Raw genomic sequence first — 26,037 nt, 5'->3', positions numbered from 1 at the left:
ATACAGTCACATGTCAGTGAAAATATATCTATCATCTTGATATTCTAAAAAGATAAGTCACTGCCTATTTATATCATAAACATTGCAGATTAATTCTGCAAAGGCCAATACATATACACCCGACATCATAGTGTGATTCTCTCTGCAAGACTTCCTTTGAACTCCAACACTTAGCTTGTTATCTCACTTTATCTTCCCACAGAGCATGTTACGGACGATTAAAAGCTCTATGTGATACTTGGGCTAACATCTCATTATAAGAGAGAGCCCATTTGTATTGCTTACCTCCATAGTTAGAGTCTACAAAGGATGACAGCTGACTTCTCCTCCTCAGCTTGAAGTACTCTGCTGAAACATACGCTCATTACAGAACCATAAAAAATTGCTCTCGTTTGTTAATATAACATTTTCAAGACTCAACGATGGGCTCAGAACTTTGCCTGGTTCAAAATAGTGTGGTCCTTTGAGATGTGCAAGTATAAAATAATTTAGTCACCTCTTTTTTTTGTTTTTGTTTGTTTATCATTACTTACTCTGAATACCATTTTGTTCCCATTATTTTGGGAAGATAATTGGTCAGATGATGTCTCAACAACTCTCAAAAACATCTGAGCCTTTTCAGACCCTTGACCTTAATCAGATTCCTATAAATAAATTCTACAAAACACTATTTTGCCCTCTAGGAAAACAGGCACAGCTGATTACAATCTTTCATTTGTCCATACTGCTATGATGTAGAAAGTCACGGAAATTTATAGACCTCATAAAAGCCTAAAGAATGAGTTTTCTGTTCTGCAGAGGAGGCCGTTGTTGAAAACTGCAGCAGTTGCACAACTACTGCATCATTCCCCTAATGATAATCCGATCATGTTGATAAGCTAAAGGGGAAACACTAGACACTCTTGGCTACCATAAATCTCAATACTGGTATCAGTGTTAACAACCACCAAGGGGATATACAATGCTGGTGACTACACTGGAGAGTGTGTGCAAATACCACTTTCACTGACAAGTGATCATAAGACCCCTTGTCTCTGTCCATAATCATGTTGTACTCCTTATTAACTGAAAAGTCTTCATTAGCCACGGCGTTAAAGTGGTTCTATACTGATAAACAACACTGATAATTAACATTATCAGTGTTTGTAATTGTCATTTGTTTGCCTTGTTGGTTTACACTTTTACAGGTCAGCTAAGAAGCTGTCTCCATGTGCTCCTCTTTAGATGAGCCAAGATGCCTTTCGAATACTGTGAGTTCATCAAGGATGAAATGCACAGGAGGCCACTTTGCTCAGACACTCTCCTGACCCTGTTCACACATCTGAATGAAGATGCGACAGGCATGTGGAAAAGATTTCAGAGCATGACGTCCTCCTATTAAGCCCTGTATCCTAAAGAGACGCAATGTTACTGAGAGCATGAATGGAAAAAAGGGTTTCTGTGGGATACCAGAAGAATGTGCTGTACAGCATCCATGGAGCTGAGATGCCATCTGCAACCAATTCTGTCCGCAGCGTCTGACCTCCTATAATAAATCTGCAATGTATCAGTGATTGTATTTGCACACATGCAGGTATACATGTACATGTGTGTCCATTACAGCGTCTATATAGGTGTGTTGTTCCACATATACTTTTGTTTGAGTGTGTAAATATGTGTGTGTGCATACATACATGTAATTGAATGCGGGTGTATCTGTGTTTATATTTTCATTACTTCTGTGCTTGCAAGTGAGGTGTGTATTCGTGTGATCCGGTGTGTGTGGCCGGTTGCAGTGTGGGTATATGTGTCTGTGACTGTTCTACAATCTGTCTTTCATGGTTTAGTGTGGACGCAGTCCCAGGCGCCCAGCTGCTTTAGATCAACACTCAATCACGGTTCACCTCATCGTAGCTTAATTCTATCTGATTCACATCGGCCTGATCTGACCACCTCACTGTGTCCCTGCTCACAGTAACTGGCACTGTCTGGTGGAATTGGTTCCACATTGCTCCCATATTACAAACATTGGACATACTGTACTTCGTGTTTGTGCAAGGGTGCAGATGGCAAATCAGGACTGACTGCAAAATGTCCAAATTTAGTGTCATCTGATAACATATACTGATTCAAAATACTCCACAAATATGCTTGACCACACCTTACCTTTGCACAGGATGATAATGCATTTATGTGAGAAATGTGGAGGACAACACATTTAAAAAGGTATTGATTATAAAATGTGTGGTTGTTTATGCTTAGATTGCTGTCCTTTGTTGCTCAGTGAACATCTATCATTATGTGTTGTACAAATGAATCAAACTAGTCTATTCTGTGTTTACCACCATTGAATCATATTCATGAAAAGCCTCACACTCTTAGAGGTGTTAAGGAAAATTTACCTTTGTGGATGACGCAGATGCTTAATTTGTACATTACACATTTGGCAAGAATTAGTTGAAACCAAAATGTTTGGCAGCCTGAGAAACACGAAAGCTGCAGATAAAAAAAAATGAATCTTCCAAAGTGAGATTCAAAAGAGGCGTTTTTCTCCGAGATGAGACGCACTCTCAACGTCTGACACATAATACGCCGGGGCCTTGAATATTGGAGCAAAATAAGCTGAAAACATGCTTCTTGTAAAAGACTAGAAAATGAAAACAAAAGGCATTGCTCTGTGACTATGTTACCATGGTGTATCACACTGCATTTGGGACTTGCTGTTGCAATATGAGGGAAAAACCGCAAAGTTTACTCTCTCTATAATAAACTGACAAAGACAGCCCTCGCCAAGGTGGTGTCAGCCCGCCGCCCCCCCCCCACCAATTCCAGATGCTGAAATCCCAGTGTGAGAATGTGAGAAATGGCGAGAACCTGCTGCAGATTTATTCACTGCTGAGCTCCCTTTCTAGTATTCGATCAAAAATATTTGTGCACGCCGTCTCCTATTGTTGAAACAAATGAGAATTTTTACAACGAATTCCTAACACTCCAAGAGACGCCTTTATCTTGCTCCTTATTTTCTCAAGCTTTTGCAGCATGAAAGGATCACAGCGAACTGTAAAAAATATATATTTAGAGAGAAGGACAGAGCACCGTGAAAACTCAGGCATTATCCTAAATGCTCCTGAATTGATTTCAAATTGTTTCCAGGGTGTAAGCCAGGCCAGCCAGAGCAATTTGATCTGAATTTGTGTGAAGGCAGTCTCCTGTGTGCACTAGTTCTGTTAATTTGAATGTTCATTATTGGTTCATTAGTGACTTCCTGACTTTATAGCACCAATTCTTTAGTACATCAGTCCTTTTCTGAAAATAATTGGTAACATACTGTAACATAGACTGAGTTAGCCTGGTCCTGCATGACTTCATGCTACAAACATCAGTAGCCTACCCATTAAGTCTTTTCTAAGTCAATGTGCAGCCACATTTGTGTGAAGGCAAAGAATAAAGAATAAGTTCTGACAGAAGCTACACATCATACACACACATTGTAAGACTGTGGAACTTGCCGCATAAATGCACACATTAATGAGGAAACCTGATTTCCCAAAAGGTACTGCAACTTCTTAAATTAAATATTTGTAAATTAAAATATGAATTCATTTATAATTATCCAAATTAATAACACCCTTAGTATAACTGCTAATGTTAAATATATCGTGGTTATTATTGTGGGACATTTAAAAGCATAAGAGTCTCTTTCTTTAAGCTGATGTCAGTTTATCTTTGGTTGTAAAATACATTAAAACCAATATATTAAAACATTTAAAATAATATTCAGAACGCCTGGCTATTATCTACATAGCTAGTCATAACTATGCACAACTGTAACCTTAAACATATTTCATGACCTGACAGTGGCAGTGGAAATCCCAGGTTGTTATGCTCACAAACTGCTTTGGTTTCTCATCTGCTCCCTGGGTTAATTATGTGAGTTTCAAATATTTGGTGTCTGCTGAATATTCTCCTTTAAGTGGGGTCTACTGTGTTGAAATCCAACGCCCACCTTAGTCCGCTTTTCCTTTCCACAAAGTACACATGTGTGTTTGATTATCTCTCTCGCTTGGTAAGACAAGTGAAAAGGAAAAGTCAAGTCCAACTAGTACGTGTCTCATCCTGAAAATACCTCATCTCATAACAGACCTCCACCACAGGAAATAAGGAGCAGTCAAAGGTCAAGACAGAGAGTTAAAAAAAAAAAAAAAACATAACTTCTGGAGAAGGATTTTTTTTCTTTTTATTACATAGATTTTCTTCTCTTTATTTGAAATTGTATTCACATTGTAAAAACGTTCTGTATTTCTCAGTATTTACACAGAACATAATGAAATACACAAATTGAAGTCCAGTAAATACAAAGAATACAAAAGAAGCAGCCTAGGCCAAGTATATTGAACAGTAATGTGTAATATACTGTAAGATAATACAATGGGTGCCTGTCAATGAATATGGGCATAGATTTAAACCATGTGAGATATTTTCCAAGGCCTTGATACGATCTTTCGAACTGCGGCTGATGTTATTGTTTTGTCTCTGTCTGGTATGCATTGACTTCGCATGTCAATCACAACAGACGTTTTTCCTCGCTCTTCTCTTTCTTTTGAAGGCTGAAAATCCAGCAATATAATCATGTTTAAACACTATTTCAAGTTACTTGGAGAACTTTAAAGCCAGTTCACAAAACAAAGGCTATTCACAGCCAGTGGTCTGTGGAGTGTGCGCTCACAATACATACCAGATTACTCACCCTCCTTCAATACAGACACAATATATTCACTCCGCCATTTCCCTCCACGCTCTGTTCAGCAGATGCCCACACAGGGATAGGGAAAGCCATTGTATCTAATTGCAATGCTCAGGATTTTGATTACACTCTTGCCTTGAAAGCACAACACTGTAAAAGAACAATTGCTCAGAGAGCACCAAGCAGCAGGAGGTGCAATTTCAGCCCCTTCTTAATGAGAGAACATATCAAAAGGTAAAATGGAGGAATTTATACTTTAATTCCATTTCTGAAGTAATAAAACGTGGGGGCCCCTTAATTTATTAGTTTATTAAAGGTGAAACTCAACTTGGGACCATTTCACCCTCTTTGTGTTGTGTTTCAGGGATCCTTCCATCCTGCTCTGTTTTGCCCATATCTCTGAAATTATTAACCTCAAAGCGGACTTCCCCCTGGGGTTGAGTGATGTAATGGATTAATAAAATGACTATAATGTACTGTAGCTTCTCTGTCTCTAGGATATACTTTTCACATAAAGTGGAACCAGTCCTGGGAACCTATATAAAACTTCACGTCACATGGCCTTACAAGCCACAGACCACATCAACGGAAGTTGTTCATTAACTGGCAGTTTAACTTGTTGTCAAACTGAACTTGTGCAAAAGTTCTCGGTCTCTTTGGCTCTCAAGGAGTGCAAAATCTGATTTCAATATATTAATAATCAGCTTGTGATTCAGTGTTTAAAATGCTTAAAATTTTATGATTACAGAACACCAAAGTCAAAATCTGTATATACTTTATCGTCTTTAGAGAGAGAATATTTAAAATGTTTTAATTAAAAGATTAATCTTAATCTTAAATCTTAATCTTTAAACACAAATCAGAGTAGTCGATAAAATTCAATTTGATAGTGCAGAGCGAGCATAAAAAGTGTCATTGTGGAGTTCACTCTAACAAGTAATTTTTTGTATTATTCTTATTACATTTATCAGTCAGTAACCCTGTGTAGGAGGGTGTATTGCATGGGGTTAAATTGTCTCTGCTAACACACTTTTAAATCTTTGCAATCCAGCAATTTTGCGTTTTGACCTTGATCACTACAAAAGGAAGTGAAGTGCAAAGAGGGTTTACATCAGACAGTGAAGAAAAACTGCCTGTCTTTGCTGAGTGACTTCTGTCACATGGTAACCTTTACATTTTTAAAAAGTCAGCTTCTCAGGAATGTCGCAAAACAGTCATTATTGTCAGAACAACAGTGCATCTGTGGTCAACACAGATCCACTGTTTTGGATGGGTTTTATTGGCCCTAAATGTAATGCGCCTATGAAAGAAAAATACATGTACCCAGGAAGAAAATACATAAGAATCACTCAAGCTGGAGTTTTCTTTCAACTGCAGTTGAAGGAACTGTAGAACTGGAACAAAGGACTTTGACAGACCTGTATCGGTCTGCTTATATTGTTGAAAAATGAGGAGCAGGTGTTCTGTATTTGACATTACTATATAATTTGTACACAGTCAACTGTAGGTAGAACTGTACTAAATCATATTGCATATAGCAATTATGCATTTTGTCATTGCATGTAAATATGTTTTTGATAAGCTTTAGCAGCAGATGAAGGTTTAGCCTGTAAAATGCAAAGACGTGCTATTTATTAACCGCAAATATGTATTGTAAGAATGTTTGTAAGATCTAGTTTTTCTTAAAGAACTAAGCAATGCTGCTGAGTACTTGCAACAATTTAAAAAGAATTGCAATTATAATGAACTTTCACTTCTTTCAGAATTATTTTATTCATTATAAGTTTCATGAAATACAAAAGATTGATCTCCTTGCTACTTTTAAAAGATTTAAAATTTGAAAATTTATTCGAAATTGAAAGCAGAGTTTGTATTTATCAAGCATTCAGAATAACATACTTATTACAAATAATAATTTGGTGTATTATCCACACATCTTTCTTAAGCATACTTGTAAAATGCAGTGCTTTTACAACAGGTAGCTTCAGCCAAGCGACCTATCAGTCATAGTCTGATTTCAACCATTTTGATTAATTCACTTTCGGTTGCTCAACTTTTATGGTAACATATTAGTTAGCAATCCATTTATTCCTTCTAATTCTGCTGTGCATATATGACTCATGGGGGAAGGTTTCATACTGTAAACATGCTCTTTTAACCATTCAATAAAGTCCATCATTCTCTTTCTGTAATTAAGAGTAATTTTGTTGCTGTCTTACCAGCCTCATCACTGTTGAAGCTGTAATCAAAATTAAGACAGCTCTCTCAGGTATTATTAATATATTAATAATTGATCAGTATATGAATATATTAATCATGTATTAATCATAGCCCCAGCCTCTCTAAAACGTATAGTTCATACGACACCACAGCAGGTGGTGTGGATAGTTAAGTTAAGTCATGTATTGTTGTGTGATTTATGCTGTTTGCTTCTAGTCAACAGGCTGGGAAAACAACAAACTCCGAAGGTAAACAACATTGATGCACCGGGGCATACTCGTCTTGATTAATGAAAGGAAGTCAGATCTCATGCAGATTAGTGCAGCGGAGGACAGCATCCTCTGTGAATATTAATTTCCCTTGAAGAGGTGTTCTCGCCCTCTCTCCTCAAACACTGCTCAATATATTGGAGGAGGTCACCAGAGAAGGTCACAGACAAAGTTAGCTAAATTAAAGTGGTTCATTAATGGACTAAAAAGGTAGTGAATCCAATCAGTGTTTAGCTGTTTTTTTCTTCATCACCCATCTCTGTGTCCTAATGGATGCCATTATGTTTAAAGAACTTTTTGAAATCAAATGAAGTATTTACTTCATTATAAACAAATTGTCTTAGATATTTTTTTGTTTTGATCTCAGTCAGTTTCTTTTATTTAGTTCATGTGTATCTTTGTCTTAATCTTTTCTTCACATGTTTTTCAAGTCTCTTGGGTTTTTTAATATCGACCTTCATAATCTGGATTCTGCCCCCCCTCTACTTTTTATGTTCTGACATTTTTTATTTAAAGTAAATAAAAGTCAAGTAAATCAAAAACACCATGGGCAGAATATCAATGATTTTTACTTTAAAGTAAACCATAATCTGACAACATTTTACACAAAGGTTTTCTTACTTGTACAATTTGTTTCACTCTGAAGTTTCTCTGAGTTAAATATTTCAACACTCTTAACGCCCCCAAATATACAGTTTAAATTTAAAGAACCTGACCAAAGCCTTCATGAAGCTGGGCTCTTTGTTAAAGAACAACGCCGTTAGTGTTTATACTGAACAATGCTAAAAGTGACCTTGACAGACTCGGATACAGTAGCACACCCTCATGGTGACTGATCTGAAGAGATAGATATAAGATATAAGACTTATCCAGTCCTTTCACCTGTCAGTGTTCAGGGAAAGGAGGAAAAGAGGCGGCTGCTGCTTCAGGGTATCGGTGACAGAGTGAGTGTGTCTGAGGAGATTGGTGAGGGAGATTAACAGCTCAGTCCATCTCTGTCACTGAGTGCCGCTGAACCTTGACACAGCTTAGAGGTATTACGAGGTCACCGAAGTAAATGACATCTCAGCACAGGAGGAGGCAGAGCCAGGATGTATGCAGATACCTGAAGGTATTGATTGGTGGGGGAAATTATGCAATAATGCCATAACATGTCCTGCATCACACTCTGTACGCTTCACACAAGGTAATTCAGATCATCCTTCCTTCAGCCAAGGACTCTTGAGCATATGTTTTTACAGTGCTTTTGTGATTTTGAAAATGTATTGTAGCCTAAATTTAATGTTGCAGGCATGCTGTAATGAAAGGAAGCCTTTTGAAAATCAATATCTCATTCAGGAGCAGCAGAAAAAAACATAACATGATTCAGGGCTAGTCAGTGTTGCTCAGAATTACAGGGTGAGGGTAAAAATATGTTTCAGTGCCTTTAGTAGCAGCATTATATCCTATATGGCATTGGAGTTGAAGGGTATTTTGAGCTGAACTTTGACTGCATTGGAAGTTATATTATGTGGGTTTTGCAGTGCCAGCCTTGCTCAGCTGTCTGGTTAATACTATCATCAAACACTTTTTCTTCCAAAGATGGAGCACACACCATGTCTGGTGCAAATCTCTTTGTCTGTTTTGACAGAATGTTGAAGAAGTAAAAGCTAACAAAACTAACAAGCAGGTTTCTTGACAAACAGTGCCCTGTGTGTGTGTGTGTGTGTGTGTGTGTGTGTGTGTGTGTGTGTGTGTGTGTGTGTGTGTGTGTGTGTGTGTGTGTGTGTGGTGTGTGTATGTGTGTGTGTGTGTGTGTGTGTGTGTGTATGTGTGTGTGTGTGTGTGTGTGCATACCTGCTTCTGAGTAAGGACACACACATATACAGTACCTGTGTTTGTGAATGTGTGTACTCTTCCTCCCACAAGGCATGTGCTGTGTTGGAAGTGTTTCTATACAAAAATAATCCTGCTTTTTCAGTATCAATAGCAGCTTCAATATCAGCTGCTATTAAGTTAGATTTCCCATGGTTCCTGCTCAGCACAATTTTGGATAGATTAAAAAGCAACTCAGAAGGTGCCCAATAAATCAAGTGCAACGCAATGACTCAGGCTTCTGTGTGCCAGAACCTGCGTGCAGGATATGAAAAATCCTAATGCGCTTGATAGAAGTTAGTCTAACTTCAACTTCAGAGCTTCAGAGCTCCACCAGTCACTTCCCCACGCAGTTAAAGCACAAAGGCACATAAAGAAATGAAAAGTGGTTTAATTATTACATATAATAGTCAGTGCAGGGGTGGTAAGTGTAATGTGATTGGATAACCTGTAAGTAAGTGAGTAAGGTGGTGGTCAATCTGTTGTGGATACTGGGAAAGCAGGAAATACGAAAAATGTGTGTGTGTGTGTGGGAGTCTGAGTGGGTGTGTGTGTGAAACAATTATTCCAACTTTCTTCTGTCTTTTTAGTTAAATTGTATGGAAGAAGGATTCATTTTGCATAAATAAATAAAATGGCATCAATGAATACTTACTGAAGAATTGGTGAACTAAATTGGCTTGGGATATGTGTGGGTGTGTGTTTTTTGTGTGAGTGACTGTGTAAGGAGGAACTATTGTGTGTGTGAGTGTGTGTGCTTATTGCTCTCGGGCGCACAGCAGGTGACGATAAGGAACCATGACAAATGCACACACTCACAACCATTTACAATCTGAATAGCAGTCATATACTGTACATTTCAGCGACTAGCCAAGTGCTTACACTGGCATCCATCATTGACATAACAGGTGGCCTGAAGCTGACCAGGACAGAGTTGTGAATATCAAACTCAAATGTGTCACAAATGAGCGCTGGAGTTTACATTCCCCTCTTTCCAAATTCAACGTGGGACCGCAGTGTTTCTGTGCTGCAAGGCTAAAACTGCAGTTCAGTTTGATTGCAATGTGAATAGACTCCTGGAAAGACTATTTTGCAATTCTAGTATGTCTGCAAAATACTGCATGCAGCTGCGGAAAATCTCTGTTCCACCTCCTTCACTATGTAGCAGTTGGATATATTACGACCAGGCAGTCCGTCTGCAGTGGGCTGGAAGATAACCAATGTTTCCCCTGAGGATAAAACTTATTTCCTCTTAAAAGAGTTGCTATAAATACTGACTTGATTTACACTAAAATGTACACCTGTGGCATTCGAAAGGGCATTTAGTGAGACAGGCTAACAGCCCAATGAAGTGTCCATGAATCTCCCCATTTCCTCTATGGATAAAGGGGGATGGAAATTCATGGCAAACTTTATACCTTCGCAGCAGCCATAGAGTGGTTATATATCCAGAGCTGCCATATGACATTACACTTTCCCATATGTTTAGAGCTGTTTTTAGTCTTGCATCCCGCTGTGCAGTGTACTTTTGACCTCCCCATCCATAAAGGGCAATGTTCATGAGGAGAGCCGTGTCTGTCACACGTCCAGTGGATCCATCTGGAGCTTGGCTTTGTGTGTGTACACCAGTGCTTGCTAGATATGTGATATTCATTATTAGAGCTGAAGTTATTAGTGGACTGACAGAAAATTAATCTAAAAATATTTTGATTAATTGATTAATAGACTGTATAACCATAAATGCCAAACATTTGCAGGTTCCAGACTTTCTTTTTCTGTTTTATATGATCATTGGTTAGACAAAACAAGATATTTCACTATGTCACTTTTAGATCTGGAAAATTGTGATGGACATTTTGAACTATTTTATGACATTTTATACATGAATGCATTGAGAAAATAGCCATTATATTATGATAATACAGATATTTAAATTGATAATCCTTATTATTAATACCATTTTTAGTAGTAGTGTCATTGTTACTAATATCCTCCTCCTCCTCCTCATCATGATTATTAACATTATTAACTGGCAACAGCTTTAAATTAAGATGAAAAAAAAATTTAAATACAAACTTTAACAATTTAACATACTTACAAATATAAAAACAAGGATGCATGTCACAGCAAAGCAGAGTGATTGTAAACAACACAAAATGGAAGAAGAAAAATAGAAAGAAAGAAAAATAAATAGAAACCAGCAGTAGAGCGGAAATAACACACATCAAGTAAAATTAAAAAGGTAATTACAGTTGCTTAAAAGCCTCAATTAGCACATCAGCGAACTTGAGGATTAAATCTACTGATTAATTAAATATACTTTCAGCTAATTGTGCAACAATTTAGACGCACAGACATGACATGATGAAGAAAGAAAGAAAGACATCAAGTCAAATTTGTGCACATATTTTTGTTGGAATAACAATCCATCACCCTGATAATTCATCCAGGCCTCTTTAACCTGACAGACTACATGACTGAACGATTGTTTTGTGTAGATTGCGTTGAAATAAGCATGATAAATCTTATGTAGGACATAAAAACAAGGATACACGTCATATTAAATATAGACAGTTTTCAGCAAATATTTTTCTGCGCACTGTATTTTCCACAAAGTGTGTCACTTCTGTATGTGCTCCAGTAGTGCAAGAGGCAGCTGTCTTAAAAAGGTGTCTAACATGAATCTGAGTTTTATACTGTGCCGCGCTGTGTGTATGTGCATGTGAATCTCCCTGTCTATTTATCTACAGAATGTTTTGCTCTCTTCTCAGGAGACTCTGCAGACATTTGGTAGGCATATTCGCCATTAAAAAACAGGACCACAGGGGACACTAGCTAAAGATAGGTACCAGGAAACAGCCCCAGCAATCCAAAGCATATGTGGTTTGATATTCCATTTGATAAGTTCCTACATCCTGAGTTAAATTATTTCATATGCTAAGGGAACATTGAGAATTTCGTGTCTGTGGAACCAAAAGGAAGATATGTGTACTGGTCATAAGTAGCACCACATGATTTCTTTAATACATCCAGTATACTTTGGGCCAGATTTAACATTATGATCATGTTTGTACAAAAATGTAATATTCATTGACATTATGAATGCTGTTTCATTTTTATTCTGGTTTCAGGCAACAACTGCAAATCATAATACACAAAGGCCAGAGTAGAATCTGTTTAGAATTAGTGAAAAACTCAATTAAATGTGGAGGAATTTGTCAGTCATGTTATATCCTACTGACGCACTTGGCTCAAGTGCAACTAGAGGTTATTCACTCTACATACAGAGCATTGATTCAGAATTGTATACCTGAGTGCATGTCAGCTGAAGGAAACTCAAGACTATATTAAAACAGATGTTTCCAGTATTGCTGACCCATGTGATCAGCAGGTCAAATGGCTGGTCAACTGCTCACCCTTGTGAATGACATGGAAACTATATTGTAATATAGCTCTCGGTGGTTTTTAAATATTTATTGGAGAAAGTGTTAAATGTGTTAATTCCCAGAGTTGCTTTGCTGAATGCGTGAGATCTTTTGTAATGCATGTTTAGTACAGAATACCACAATATTTCCCTAACCTTAACTATGCCGTAGCTGTGATAGGAAGACATTGCATAAGGCAGGAATTTTGACACTAGATGTAAAAAACAAAACAAAACAAAACAGAAAAAATAAAAGAAGAAAATTCTATAGCATGTAACTAGGGTTTTTGCAGAATGTTGACATTCTTGTCTGGGGATAGGGTTGTTATGTCATTATGTTTTGATGGGCCCAAAGACATTATGTGACCTGCAGTTCCAAATATGGCCATTACCCAATGCTATGCCAAAACTGCCGAGCACTACCCTACGGACATTAGAGAGACTCATTAGTCTTACATGAGACAGCATGGCTACATCAAACCCAGAATGTAACACACTCTTAAATCCTAACCATGTCATTTGACATGTCATGACTGAAACTAAATATTGCACATTTGGTTACCTTAGCTTATTAAAAAGGTTGCATTCAATTAGACATACCTTACAATAATACTGCTACTATAAATAAGTGAATGTGAAAAAAGCAAAAGCTTGGTTGCTCAAGATTGCATTCACAGTAAAAAAAAAAAAAGAAAACACAACTAAAAACTGATGGAGATTTTGGTGTTTGGAAATTTCCTTGAAGAAAAATGCCCCAAAATCTTTAATGTAGCTAAAGCCACATGCTGAAGATGCCTGCTATAGACCTAATTAGTCCACTGTAAATGTGGAATCTGTATGGAATAGTTTACCAGTCTTATTTGTTGGAAATCACAGAAGGTTGTGTACCAATGTTGTCAGATCCCGGCACAGCATCAGAAGATTTAACTAATTAACGAAGGTATGCATGGTGTTTGACCCATGCATAATTAAGTGCAGCACATTCCTCAAACTAGAGACTGCAGATGGAACGTACATTTCATTCTTGCAGCTGTAGTGTAATGGCTTCAGGTATTTAATCAACTGACAGGGAACGACCTTATATATCTCACAAGCATCTGTGGATGACATTACTCGACTAGGATAGAATAGTATTAAAGAATGCATTTTGATGTGCATTTTGATCTGTACTAGATTCATGAAGGAGAGCTCTGTACGTGTTCCTTTGCCGACATGAAAATTGCCTTTGTGCTTTGCACCGTTTTCATGCCAAAATGAGATACTAGAATTGCACTGAACCACCTGATCTGCATAAGCACAAACTCAGCTGCACCACTCCACCAACTTAAGCACGGGTGGGTTCGTTTAGAGCCACGGAATTCCCAAACAGGTGTTAACACAACAAAATGGATGCGTCCAACAAAAATTTCATTTGCAACTGTACTAGCACTTAACATCAGCATAAATTTAGAGGCTTTAAATGAACAGATTAACAACCTGACCAGTCGAGATCAACTCTTTCTGATGATGACAGCCCTAGCGACTGTTCCCATAAGTGAAATGAAATGCATTTGCTCTGCTTTTCTTATGCGTTTTGTTTGTTTTCTTCTTGGCAGTATTTCTTCCTTCTGTTTGCACTAGAGGTCAATATATATCTTACTGTTAACTCCTGTGAACCAGCACATTGTTTTGTGATAATGAGAAAGCATACGGTGTCTCTGTACAGAGTATTAGAATTTCCATTGAATGTGCATACTCTCCCTGCCTCTCTCTCTCTCTCTCTCTCTCTCTCTCTCTCTCTCTCTCTCTCTCTCTCTCACACACACACACACACACACACACACACACAGGCAAATTGTCATGTATTCAAAAGTGCTACCTAGTTTGTCGGTGCTTCAGGACTAGAAAACACATGTTAATTTTTTTTGCACTACCTAAAACACAGTCATTTACATTGTCTGTGTGATGTTTTACATTACAGAGCAAAATTCTTTGGATGCGCTGTATAATTGCCACTGTATACAGTGAAAAAGTTTTGCAGATGTCACCATGGTATTGTGATTTACAGACACGGCTGCCAAGACTAGGATAGTCTGTCAAGCTGTATGGCAATTGCCAAGTGTGTAGCAAAGACATGTGTGGCTGTGGCTGGGTTTCACCATGCCGGCTGTCTGAGAAAACACTTGCAGAAAGACATTGTGAGTGTCTCAGCGTGTACACCTGCCCTATCCTGCTGCCATTCCACAGTAAATGGCTATTTATCATGGCAGGGATGGATTTGACAGCCTCTTCCTCCCGTTCAAATTCAACAGCATTCACAGGCAAGGTACAGGGTAAATTACGCTCTCAATTCAGATGGAATCAACCTTATGAGGGTACAACTTTTGGGTGGCAGACTGGCCTGTAGGTAGCAAGGCTGTCTACCAACTGAGAGGCTGTTGGCTCAATCTCTGTGGCTGACAAGGAACTTTATACCAGCGGTAGAATGACAAGTGGTGGGTGGATACTATTATACGATACACTCTTTATTAGAACCACCTGTGAAATCTAATGCAATTTAATATAACAGCTCTGCCATAAATTCTACTTTTAGGAAGCTTATACATTTTCAGTTTTTGTCGACATTGTTAGAAAGGTGATAATTCTCCTTTATGTTTATCATTGAGGTCATAGTGGGTGGTGGTGGTGTACTGGAGTGCATTATATCTAAAAGTGTTCCTAATATTTTGCTCCTCTCATGTATGTCAATGGGGTGGACAAAGCAATAGGAACACCATTCAATATAATGCAATCCACTACACCACCACCACCCACTATGACCTCAGTTATAAACATAAAGTAGAATTATCACCTTTCTGACAGTGTCAACAGAAACTGAAAATATATGAGCTTCATAAATGTAGATTTTATGGCAGAGCTGTTGTTTTGGATTGCATTAGACTGCACAGGTGTACCTAATGAAGTGGCCGGTGAGTGTATATCTATGGGACTCGTCAAGCATGCTGAGATGCATTTAAGCCAGTGAGCAACAAACTCGTCAACACACTCCTGGATTGCAGCTGACCAAGCGTGTTGGATTCTCCGTAGAGATGAAACCTCCTGATGACCATCATTAACACCTGGCTGATCATTAACAATTGATTAATTTCTTATTTAATTATAGTAAGAACCCAGATAATATTCTTTTGTTTTTTACAAAACATTTACTGTATTTGATTTTGTTTTTCAAAGCTGTTACTAATTATTTAAAATGACCTATGCACAACAAAATGATACAAAACATGAAGAAGTCACAGAATCTGATGACAATCAAAAATAACTGTCTTAAAGGTATACCTATCATATTGCAATGTATTGATTTAATTATCTATTGATAAATTAATCAATTGAATGGAGTATTGCACTTACTGTTAATTAATGTACAATGTAGAAAGTACTGAAACGAATATCCAAATGAATTGTCAGTCAAAGCACAGCACATCAAGAACACACATTCCATTTACCTAAAAATAAGTCATCATCATATTAGTGTTAGAGGGCTTGTAGAGAGTAATTAGTGGACATGAAAATATTCCAATGAACTGTGCTAGGACATTTACTGATATCAAGAATATCTTAATTAAATCCTGTGTGGCAGGAAGTTCAAGGATGTCCTAATTGTATCTTTTACAATATTATCTTAATTCAACAAAATTTAAGTGCAAAATTTTTTTTTTCAAACCTGCAGTAATAAGTATCATTTAAACTTTTACTTATAATTCCTTTAAGAATTAGCCACTTTGTTAGATTGGATTTGAAGGATTCCTGGATCCTTTAATTCAATCAAAACTCCAGCTAAGGTTTCTAAGATGTGGTCAATGCCAGACCTAGAGAGACTAGCCAGCCAGTCATGCTGCTTTCAGCCATGGCTTTATTTATCTAGAACTGCTCTCCTTTTTATTCTTTTTCTTCCTCATTTCTCATTCCTCTTGCCCTACTCGCGTTGGGCTCATCCCCCAGACTTATTAGAATGGCTTTGACCTCATTATTCTGCATAGACCCAGCTGCTTTCTCCTTTTTAATATCAGCAAAAGCTACAAAGAATGAGAGGTGTGTGTGTTTGCGTGTGTGTGTGCGTACGTGTGTGTGTGTGTGTGGAGGTGCGGTATTGGTCATCAAAATGTGTCCAAGTCCCACAAGCTGTGAGTTAGATAGAAATGAGAAAAAAGGAAAGAAGAGGAGGTGCACTACTGGCCATCAGGGAAGTGTGGGCAGACCTGGGGAGACAGGAAGATGCAGGTGTTTGGCTGGTTTCTGTGGAGCAGGTGTGTAGTGTGTGTGTGTGTGTGTGTGAAAGAGTATTCACACACTGGCGTAAGGGTAATACTAGTCAACAAAATATTGAAATAAGCACTGACACTTCTCAGATTGAGAAGAATAATTTTGACGAGGGACTGCAAATGATTACCGCATTAGAGTCCTTCCCTCAAAAAACAACACCTGCACACCTCCGGCTTCGTGGACTGCATCACACACAGAGGAGATAGATGTGGATGCCCCTGCTCCCGCTCTTCGTCTCTCCCTTTCTGTTATCACACACACAAATGCACAAAGACACAGTCCACATCCTTACACACAAACACGCTCATACTTCGTGGCAGGTGGCCAGAAGGATGTAGGAGGAAAAAACATAGTTGCTAATAGATTCAGGGTTGCAGAACACTTTTTGAAATCAAATTTAATGTTTTTTAACACCTTTTTAAGATCTCGACAGAGAAAATTTCATTTGCCTTCCGCAACAAAATAAATGCACATTAGGGCTGAGCTTCATGATTGAAATCAATTTCACAATATTAGTAGGGATATTTTACTGGATATTTTTGTATTTCCATATAACAGTCATATGTAAAATCATATAAAGAAGGCTAAACAAATTAATTTCCACTGTTACACTTTATATTAGATAAAACTCTTTTAAAAAGCATTTTAATTAAAAATTTTAATTTTAATTACAATTTGCTTGGAATTGTTAATTTTGACAACACTCTGTAAAACAATAATGCTGTTCTGGTCGTTCTCGCACTCACAGAGTGGGCTACAGTTAATGCTCCCCATTAAGACGCATACACGGTACAGTATATCTACCTTTCATCCACTTTAACAGCCCATTAAATCTGTAAACTCCAGCTAAGTGGTCACCAAATTAAAAGTCTGCTTCTCTCCTTCATGTCGGATATTGGTTGTTGTGGCTCCGCACTAAAAACATTATTACATTCATTATCCAGATTCTAGCAACTATCAGAAATAACAGAGGGCTTTGTATCTCCTCTGAAATCCCCTGGCCAACTGTCTTTTGCTGAGCATCTGTACTGTTTTGTGTACTTCTTTAATCCTGTTACCTTGGTGAGAGCAGGCGGCCTGTGGAGAACCGATCGAAACATTATCAGAGAAAGAAAAGAAAGAGCTGGACTGGAGTGAGTTGCGACTGAAGACCAAACCAAATATAAATTAGTGAATCCTGTGGGGAGATATTTCTCATGCAGCTAGGCATCACCTCATAATTTAAGATCTATTACAATTTAAAATAAGGATTTTAAAGATATTTTATGACCTTAAATTATGAAAATCTTATTTAAGACTTTTTAAGGGAAAGTCATTGGGTCATTACATTTTACTTTTGTTGCCCTCTTTCAAAAATTAAAATTAGAGCTCATTTGTCCCCTTATGGAACTGAAAAATGTGCCTTGAATGTAAATGAACAAAGCCATTAAGCATCTGTAAACACAGAATGCACACAAGATTGTCTATGTGCAAGCATACATGCATACATACACAGGTGGGAAGAAGAGTTTTAGTTTACCATTAATCTTCTCTGCTGGCTTGATAATTTTCTGTGCTTTTATTACTCAGCATATACAATTTACAGTTACAATAACATGACCTTGTGATCAGGTTGTCAGACATTCAATAGAATATGTTGATTGTAAAAGCTGAGAAATTCACATGTTTTATCTCTTATTAAAAGGAAAAAATAGCTGAGAAATGTGGTGTAACATATAGTTAGGAGCCCTCTGGTAATGTAGTTTAATATCCCTCAATAAAGACAGAAGCTGCCCAGATTTGTCCCCCGCTAAGCGAAACAGTGAACACCTTTTGATGGCAGCGGAGAGCTGCTGAGAACATTAATAACAGCCGTCAGTCTGCTGTACGTCGCAACTTGAAAACAGGATCAAAAGTCAATAACACTTGAGGTCAATATTAAAATCAAAAACTGAGTCACAAGTTAAGAGATTCTGAAATGGGGAAATAATACCGGATGAATAATTTATCAATTTCAAATGAGAACACACCGATTCAAGGATGAACACGCAATCCTGTCACTGTTCACCCTATAAATAGGCACTGTCCTTGCTGTAGCAGCTGAGCCCATTCAAACATCGTGGATATACGACGGTCCCAGGAGAGACGGCGAGAGAGAGGTGTCACTGGATCACAACAGTAGAAATAGACAATGGTTACCATGTAGCCTTCGCTGCAGTACCCAGCAGTAAACATCTGTGCCATTACGGGTGTGAGCTCCAGAGGATGAGGCCTGGAAAGAATCCGAACAGGCAATTAGACAACCTCGGGCCAGCTGCTCTCCATCCCTGCAGCAGCGGGGCCTTCTTCTCTTGGAGCTAATTACATAACAAAGACAGTCTTTAATCAGGTCTTGCCTGTCCCCTCCCTTACCCACACCCCCCCAACAGCTTCCTTCCTCCTCCTCTTCTGTCCTCTATCTCCCCTACTCATCCTCTTGCAGATTACATGAGCGAGAAAAGAATAAATGGCCAGCGGTTACTCTTCCGTATGTTCAGCCATGCTGCTGTCCAACTGGCTAACTGGTCACGGTTAGCCTGCTGACCTTTCTTTGCTCACAAGGACCCCGACCATAAATTAATTTGATAAAGAGAAGGAAAAAGAAATATGAAATCAATTGTGTGAGCTGGTTCAGCAGCAAAGAGTTTTGAAAATGTGAGATCTGTTTCTTTGTACTGTTGGTTTGTGCTATCTTTAAATGACATATATAATGTTTCTTAAAATAATTTTATCTTAAAACGTGTGTATTTATAATGAGTTCAAACTACACTTTCTACTTATGTTTCTTTTGAGAAATATTTGTGTATTTTCACAATTAAATACAGTTATGTGGCTGTGAACAGAAAAATGTGGGTTTAATAATGATATCTGGTGTCCGTAGAACATGTCCCATTCATCCCACTAACTGGCAAAGGTTATTTGTTTGTCCACCCCCACAGATGAAAGAGAGAAAACACTGGTGCAGAATAGGTTTTGAATTGGTGAAGTTTCTGAAGATAAATAAAGTCGATGGGATGGGTTTTCTTCTCTCAGCTATGGTTAGAATGTACCGAAGACATTTCTGACAAGCTGATAAAATGATGATACTTTCATCCATCCATCCATCCATCCATTCATTCATTCACTTTCCAGACACGTTTTGGTGGCACCAAGTGAACTTCAAACTTGTAATATGTTCTCATAAAACTTAAGAAAAGAACAGAAAGTTGTTGTTTTTTTTTTAATTCACAATGTCCCAGGACTCATTTCCATCTGACCAGTTGTCATCATCATCATCCATTCTGTCTGTGAAAATAACTAAAAACAGGTTTTGAGAACCAATTGTGGACTGCTAATGGCAGTGGTTTGGGGGTTTCTTTGTGTAAATCCAAGCCCTTTTTGTACCATACAGTACATGTCAGTACTATAAAACACCATTAATGAGGGCAAGACTGTCCAATTATCACAATGGAAATTCCTGGAGAAGGCCAATCCAACCCAAAGCACATACATATTGTGCACATACATTGTTTAGAATCCTGATCTCCACCAAATGGCATCAGAGAGCCATCTGTGTCCGAGATTATTTAACAGATTCCGTCTTGGTTCTCTGTCTTTCTGTCTCAACAGGAATTCCTCTTGTGCCATTGAGACACAACCATTCTAAGTTGGGGATGAAACATCCATCACAGTTAATGTTCTTAAGGAAACTCTGGGTTATCCTAATTATCGCAAACACAGACTAGCACAATTTACTTGTTTAATCAAATTGTGTGTTTGTTTAATTAGCTGGATTTGTGCACAGAGAGGGAGAGGAAGGAGAGAGAGAGACTAAGAGAGGCAGGGAGAGAAAGAGAGAGTGAGGTGGCTCTGCATGTACAAACTTTCTTTGCCTGAGGACAGAGGGAATTAGAAAGAGAATTACCAAACCATTGTAGAATTTGCACTCAAAGCACAAAAAATTGAGACATTTTACGAAAACTTCTACAAAGACTGATTCAAGGTAAACTAAATCTGCTTGACAACCAGGAAACTAAACTGAGCACAAAATGGTTGACATAATAGCACAATTATTGCACTGCATACTTATTCCAAAGTGTATTCCTTTGTCTGCCATGCCCAGTTAATTTAACTATCTATTTATAAAACTGGTTTAGCTTGCAGTAAACGTAGATTTAAGCCACTTTTTCTTCGCTTTTGGCATTATTTGTTGTGTTGCCATGTGAAAAGGCCCTGTCATTTAACAATCTGTTTTGTTTATAGTTTCTATAATGTCAGGCTGAGGTTAATTGCATTTCAACTTTTTCATACGTAATCCACCTTGACTTTCCACTCTTATTTGCTTTGTTTGACAAATTAAGCTCAGGAAAAGGAGAGATCATGTGCTCTTTTGAAGTCACAGATTTTTTTCTGAAGAAGGTCTCCATTCACATTAGTCCACCATAACTCACTATCATAATTACTCTGTCCTCTCAGAATGCAATATTTAACTCCCTGACCTTTGCTAATAAAAGCAGTCCTCATTTAGAATGATTAAAACAAAGGACAAAATCAAGACTGTTATACAAAACCATAAACATTACTTCATAATTTAAACTAATGCTGCAAAGAATTCAAATTATATATATGTATACATCTATGCATATTTGTTATTGTGTTATGTAATTCCATTTTTAAAAATCCCATAATTTTTTTTAGAATGAATTTAAAATTTAATAACATTCAAGTCAGCAGATGTGCAAGTACTTAAATAAAACCACATTTTTCATGTCTTTACATGTACTGTACGTCTGCAGAATTTGTATCATAGGTTGTATGGAGACTCTTATGTATAAAGATGCAAATCAAATGCATACAAAATTACAGAAATACAATAAGGCTTTTAAGACTGCGTTTTTTTCAAAATCATAAAGTACATTATTATTCTATAGTCTAAGTGCTTAGTGTACATCCTCATTACAGCATGATCGTGTATCTGAATTTAAAAAAAAAAAAAAAAAGATAATAATGCTTAATTTTGTAGTATATACTTTCATTGTCAGTAACCTTTACAAAAGAGCTCAGGTATCATGGTAGGCGTAAATGTGAAATTACACAAATCAAAGCAGCAGCAAATGTTAACTTTGCAAGAGAAAAAAAAGAAAGAAAAACAATGAATCAAAGACATGAGTGCCTAAAGTCAGCCCTTTTCTCAAGTGGAAGATTGTGTTCTTTTACTGCGGGATACAAGTGCACACATGATCCACTCCTCATCCTGCACTGCAGTTCCCTGGCCAAGTTCTCTGAATCTAACCCGCTACAGTGTCAAATGAGACCAATTACGTCTCCCACCAATCAATCATTCCCAGCAACTGAACCAACATCAAACTCATTGATTGAGAACAAGGCCCCGGTCGACGTAAGGTGATCAACCCCTCACAACTGCTCTCAGCCACATTGATTTTTTTGCCACTGCTCTCTGGGCAGATAAATAGATATTGTTAGATAAAGTACAGTAGATAACACTTACTGTTATCTGTAACTTCAGACTTTTTTTTACATAACTTCTAGGAAAATTACTTTTGAGAAAAAAAGTTGGACCATTCCCAGGAAAGTCTTATGAGATGAGATTAAAGACAGACGGACTACAAAGTATGATTTTGCATTCAGCATGATGTTGCTACATGTTGCTATTGACCTACACACCAAAAAGAATATATAAAACCATACCAGGTTTCATTTTAGATACTTATCTCATGCTTTAAAACAAAAACAACAAAAAAAAAAAAACTAATGATCCTCAACCAAAAGAAGTTTTACTAATTTGATGCTGAAATTAACCACTGTAAAAATCATTTTAAATGGCAAATAGACAGACAGAGCAAAAAATAAATGTTGTAGTGTGGTGTTTGATAAAGAAATAAGAGTCAAAGGGGGAAAAAAAGTTAAAAGTTTATCTGAAAGCTGAGATGATCTACAAGTGGAGAAGAAATGGTGGGCGAAGGGATGTGGGAGAAGGCTATATGAAAAATGTTCCCTCATTTCCTAAGCTTAATAAGTTTCAAAGATACATGAGAAGTATTGTTTTATCATTTTCACCAGGCTCCAGTATGTGTTTTTGTTTTGTTGTTGAAGATTAATCCAATTTCTGATTGATAAGTAGATTACAGATACCGTAGGCACACCCGCTTCTCCCTAAGCTGCTTACTTAGTGGATTCAGCAAGTCAACAGTTACAATGATAATAGGTCTGGTAGCTAATAGTGAAAGGGTTAACCGTTGAATTATTATGTGCACACAAACACAATAAGTAGGCTACAATACAGAGACTATTAAATATTATGCATGTGTATTAGAATTTCATATACCCAATAACATTTCATTGCATTGTGTAATGATGGTATGAATCATTTTTCCTGCATCCTGGATGGCAGATGATTGTATTAAATACATCTATTGTTACCTTAAAATATTTTCTACCCTCTAATGTCTCGCTCCATTGATCTTTCACTTCTTTCAAAAGTAATAGTTAATAATGCACTCAGAGAATTGTCAGCCTTGTCACTCAAAAGAATCGCAGTGACTGTCTACAACCAGAGTAAATTTTTTTCTGCTTTGCATCATACGGACTCAGGAAACAAATCTCTTGCCCTTGTTGACGTTCAAGGACACACAATGCTGTGTGACCAGTATTATCAAATTGTTACAAAGACAAACCTTGAGAGCCTCAGGCTACAGCTGCCTGGGTAAGTGTTTTGAATTTTTTATGAAGCGTACCTGACACAGAGTGCTGGATTCTGTGATAGTGTCACAATCATAGGTGGGTGCCAAATAACTATAACTGCTATATTACTTTAATTATAAGTAATTTTACTCAACTGCTATTGTGCAGTAGTAGTTGACATTGATTTTTCAGACTGGAATACTCAGCTATATTTTATGTCCAATTTATGGAGATTTACTGTGGAATATCATGTCGCATTGCCACTAGGATAATATATATTTAAATACTTAATTTGTGTATCCCTTTTTGAAAACTCAGGAGAGAAATTCCTGGAAAATTCTTTCCAGGATGCTTGTCAAAGAGATAAAACATGTTGACGTATTGATATAATTACTATTTCTAATTGTCACTTCAAAATGTTTCATAAGGTTAAAAAAATGCTACTGTACTGTATAAAAGACAAAGTTTCAAATTACTGTTGTGGTTGACATAAATTCGAGATGACCGCAGCTGCAGTTTTTTGATAATAAATCCACCTTTTTACAGCGAGTATTATATATTCAAAAGATTTTCGGTAGATTATCACTTCATACTAAACAGTAGAGACAATTCTATACCCATGCTAGTTGGGATGGTTTTTAGGTCACACTTACATTGCATTTTGAGGACATACCACTTCCTGAAATTGGTAATATGTATCTCATGTTAAAACAGGATCTTGGAGTGGAACATAACACAAGGAGAGCAAAAGAGAAAAGTTGATTTATTTTATGGGAGGAGAAGAGAGGTGGAATTGCTAAAAAAAAAAGATGTATGTGATTTTAAAAAAAAATGTAATCAGCATTTAATCGATCTGTATAATAGCAATTCTGAAAACACAGGCAGTTGGAGCAAAAGAACAAACATATCATTAATAATACTGTACAACATAATGATACAACCCCTCCTGTCTCACTGGACCAATATTACAAGGAGATGACTTTCCTATTATAATAAATCATGTATATCACAGATACAGCATACATCATGCATTTATCTACATGCATTTTATTAAAGACTTGTTTCCTATCTTTCTTAATGCCCTCTTAATTATGAGGATTTATATTGTTCTGAATGAGTTTTTTGTAGGTTACGTCCATCAGCACAGCTTCACAGTACTATTAGAGATAAGCAACATATTCAAGGGAATTACAGCTGTAATGTATATACTATGGCACAGAAAATCTGAAAATAAGATGAAACACTTCTCTTAATTGTATATCTTTCATGGCTCTGTAAATGAATGTGGTGTACTTTTTGAAAGAGGGAATTCTGCTCTTGCATTTTTCTTTGAAACGCAGAGGAGACATATGGAGGCAAAGTGGTGGAATCTAATCCAAGACTAGTTAATGAGCACATGTTGCTCCAGAGGTGGTAGACTGAAACACTGAAACATCTCCTTAGTACACAAGATGCCTGATATCACATCATACAGATGTGAACAATAAAGTAAACATCTGTAAGAGATATTCGTCCATCTTAAATTTCCATACTGCAAACAGACTCTTCACTGTTAGACCAAACAAAACTTGCAGAACTTCCTTCCTGGCCTTTTTTTTTTTTGCCATGGACCATTATCTGTTTTAAATGCACTTCCAATTGAGCCTGGAAGCTGTAAAACTGGAGTCTGGCTGAGTGGATATTCTGGGACTGATCTTAGAAACAGTCAGGTTTTCCTTTAAAATCTGCATCTAGTGGTCCACTAAGGTGGCCTGAAATACAGCTCTCATGCATGGTAATTAGATAAAAAGGTTCAGAAAATGTTGGAAACCATGTGATGACCATTTTATAACAGATAAACCAGATGATACAATGAGACGAAATTGTCTGTAATAACAGGAAGGAAAATGTTGGACTAACAAATGTCAGATGAATGTGTGGCATTAATCCCCTTCCTAAACCAAAGTTAAATCCTGTGTTAAAATATGTATAATCCCCTAAAATTGCAATAAGCTTACTTTTTGCTAGATTAAACCTACTTATTCTACAAAGTCACAATAAGGAACAGACATTTGTTAGGGTATTGTCTAAAGTATAATCTTTTGATAATTATCAGTTGTAACTTATGGACACTTCTTTGGATCACAGAGACTTTTATGGAAACACTGTTTATGAGTTTTTGTTAATGCCAAGCACTAACTGTCAAGTTCTCACTTTCAGTCAGGTTATAGATTAGATATTGGTTTTATTTCTTCTTTTTTTGTAAATGTGTGTTTAAGATTTAAATGTTCAAATATCATATCATACAGACAATGAAGAGGCAAATACAATAATGATATATGTTTAATTTTAAGTGAGAAAGACCTCTAGCAGCCGTAGGAATTATTACTCTTGTCCATTGGGAGTAAATGACGGGGCAGGGTGATGTTGTTATAAAGCCACAACTTCCAAAGGAGGATGTGAAGGTGGATGGGTGGATCGAGAAAAAAATCTAACCTTGACACGAGGGACTGAAGTTGGTTTCCATGATGTTTCTGTTCCCAGCTGGAATCAAACAGTGGACATTGCAG

This window comes from Thunnus thynnus, chromosome 8 (assembly GCF_963924715.1).
Source record: "Thunnus thynnus chromosome 8, fThuThy2.1, whole genome shotgun sequence".
NCBI classification, from domain to species: Eukaryota; Metazoa; Chordata; class Actinopteri; order Scombriformes; family Scombridae; genus Thunnus; species Thunnus thynnus.
The sequence above is the reverse complement of the archived record's forward strand: the minus strand, read 5'-3'. Positions refer to the sequence as shown.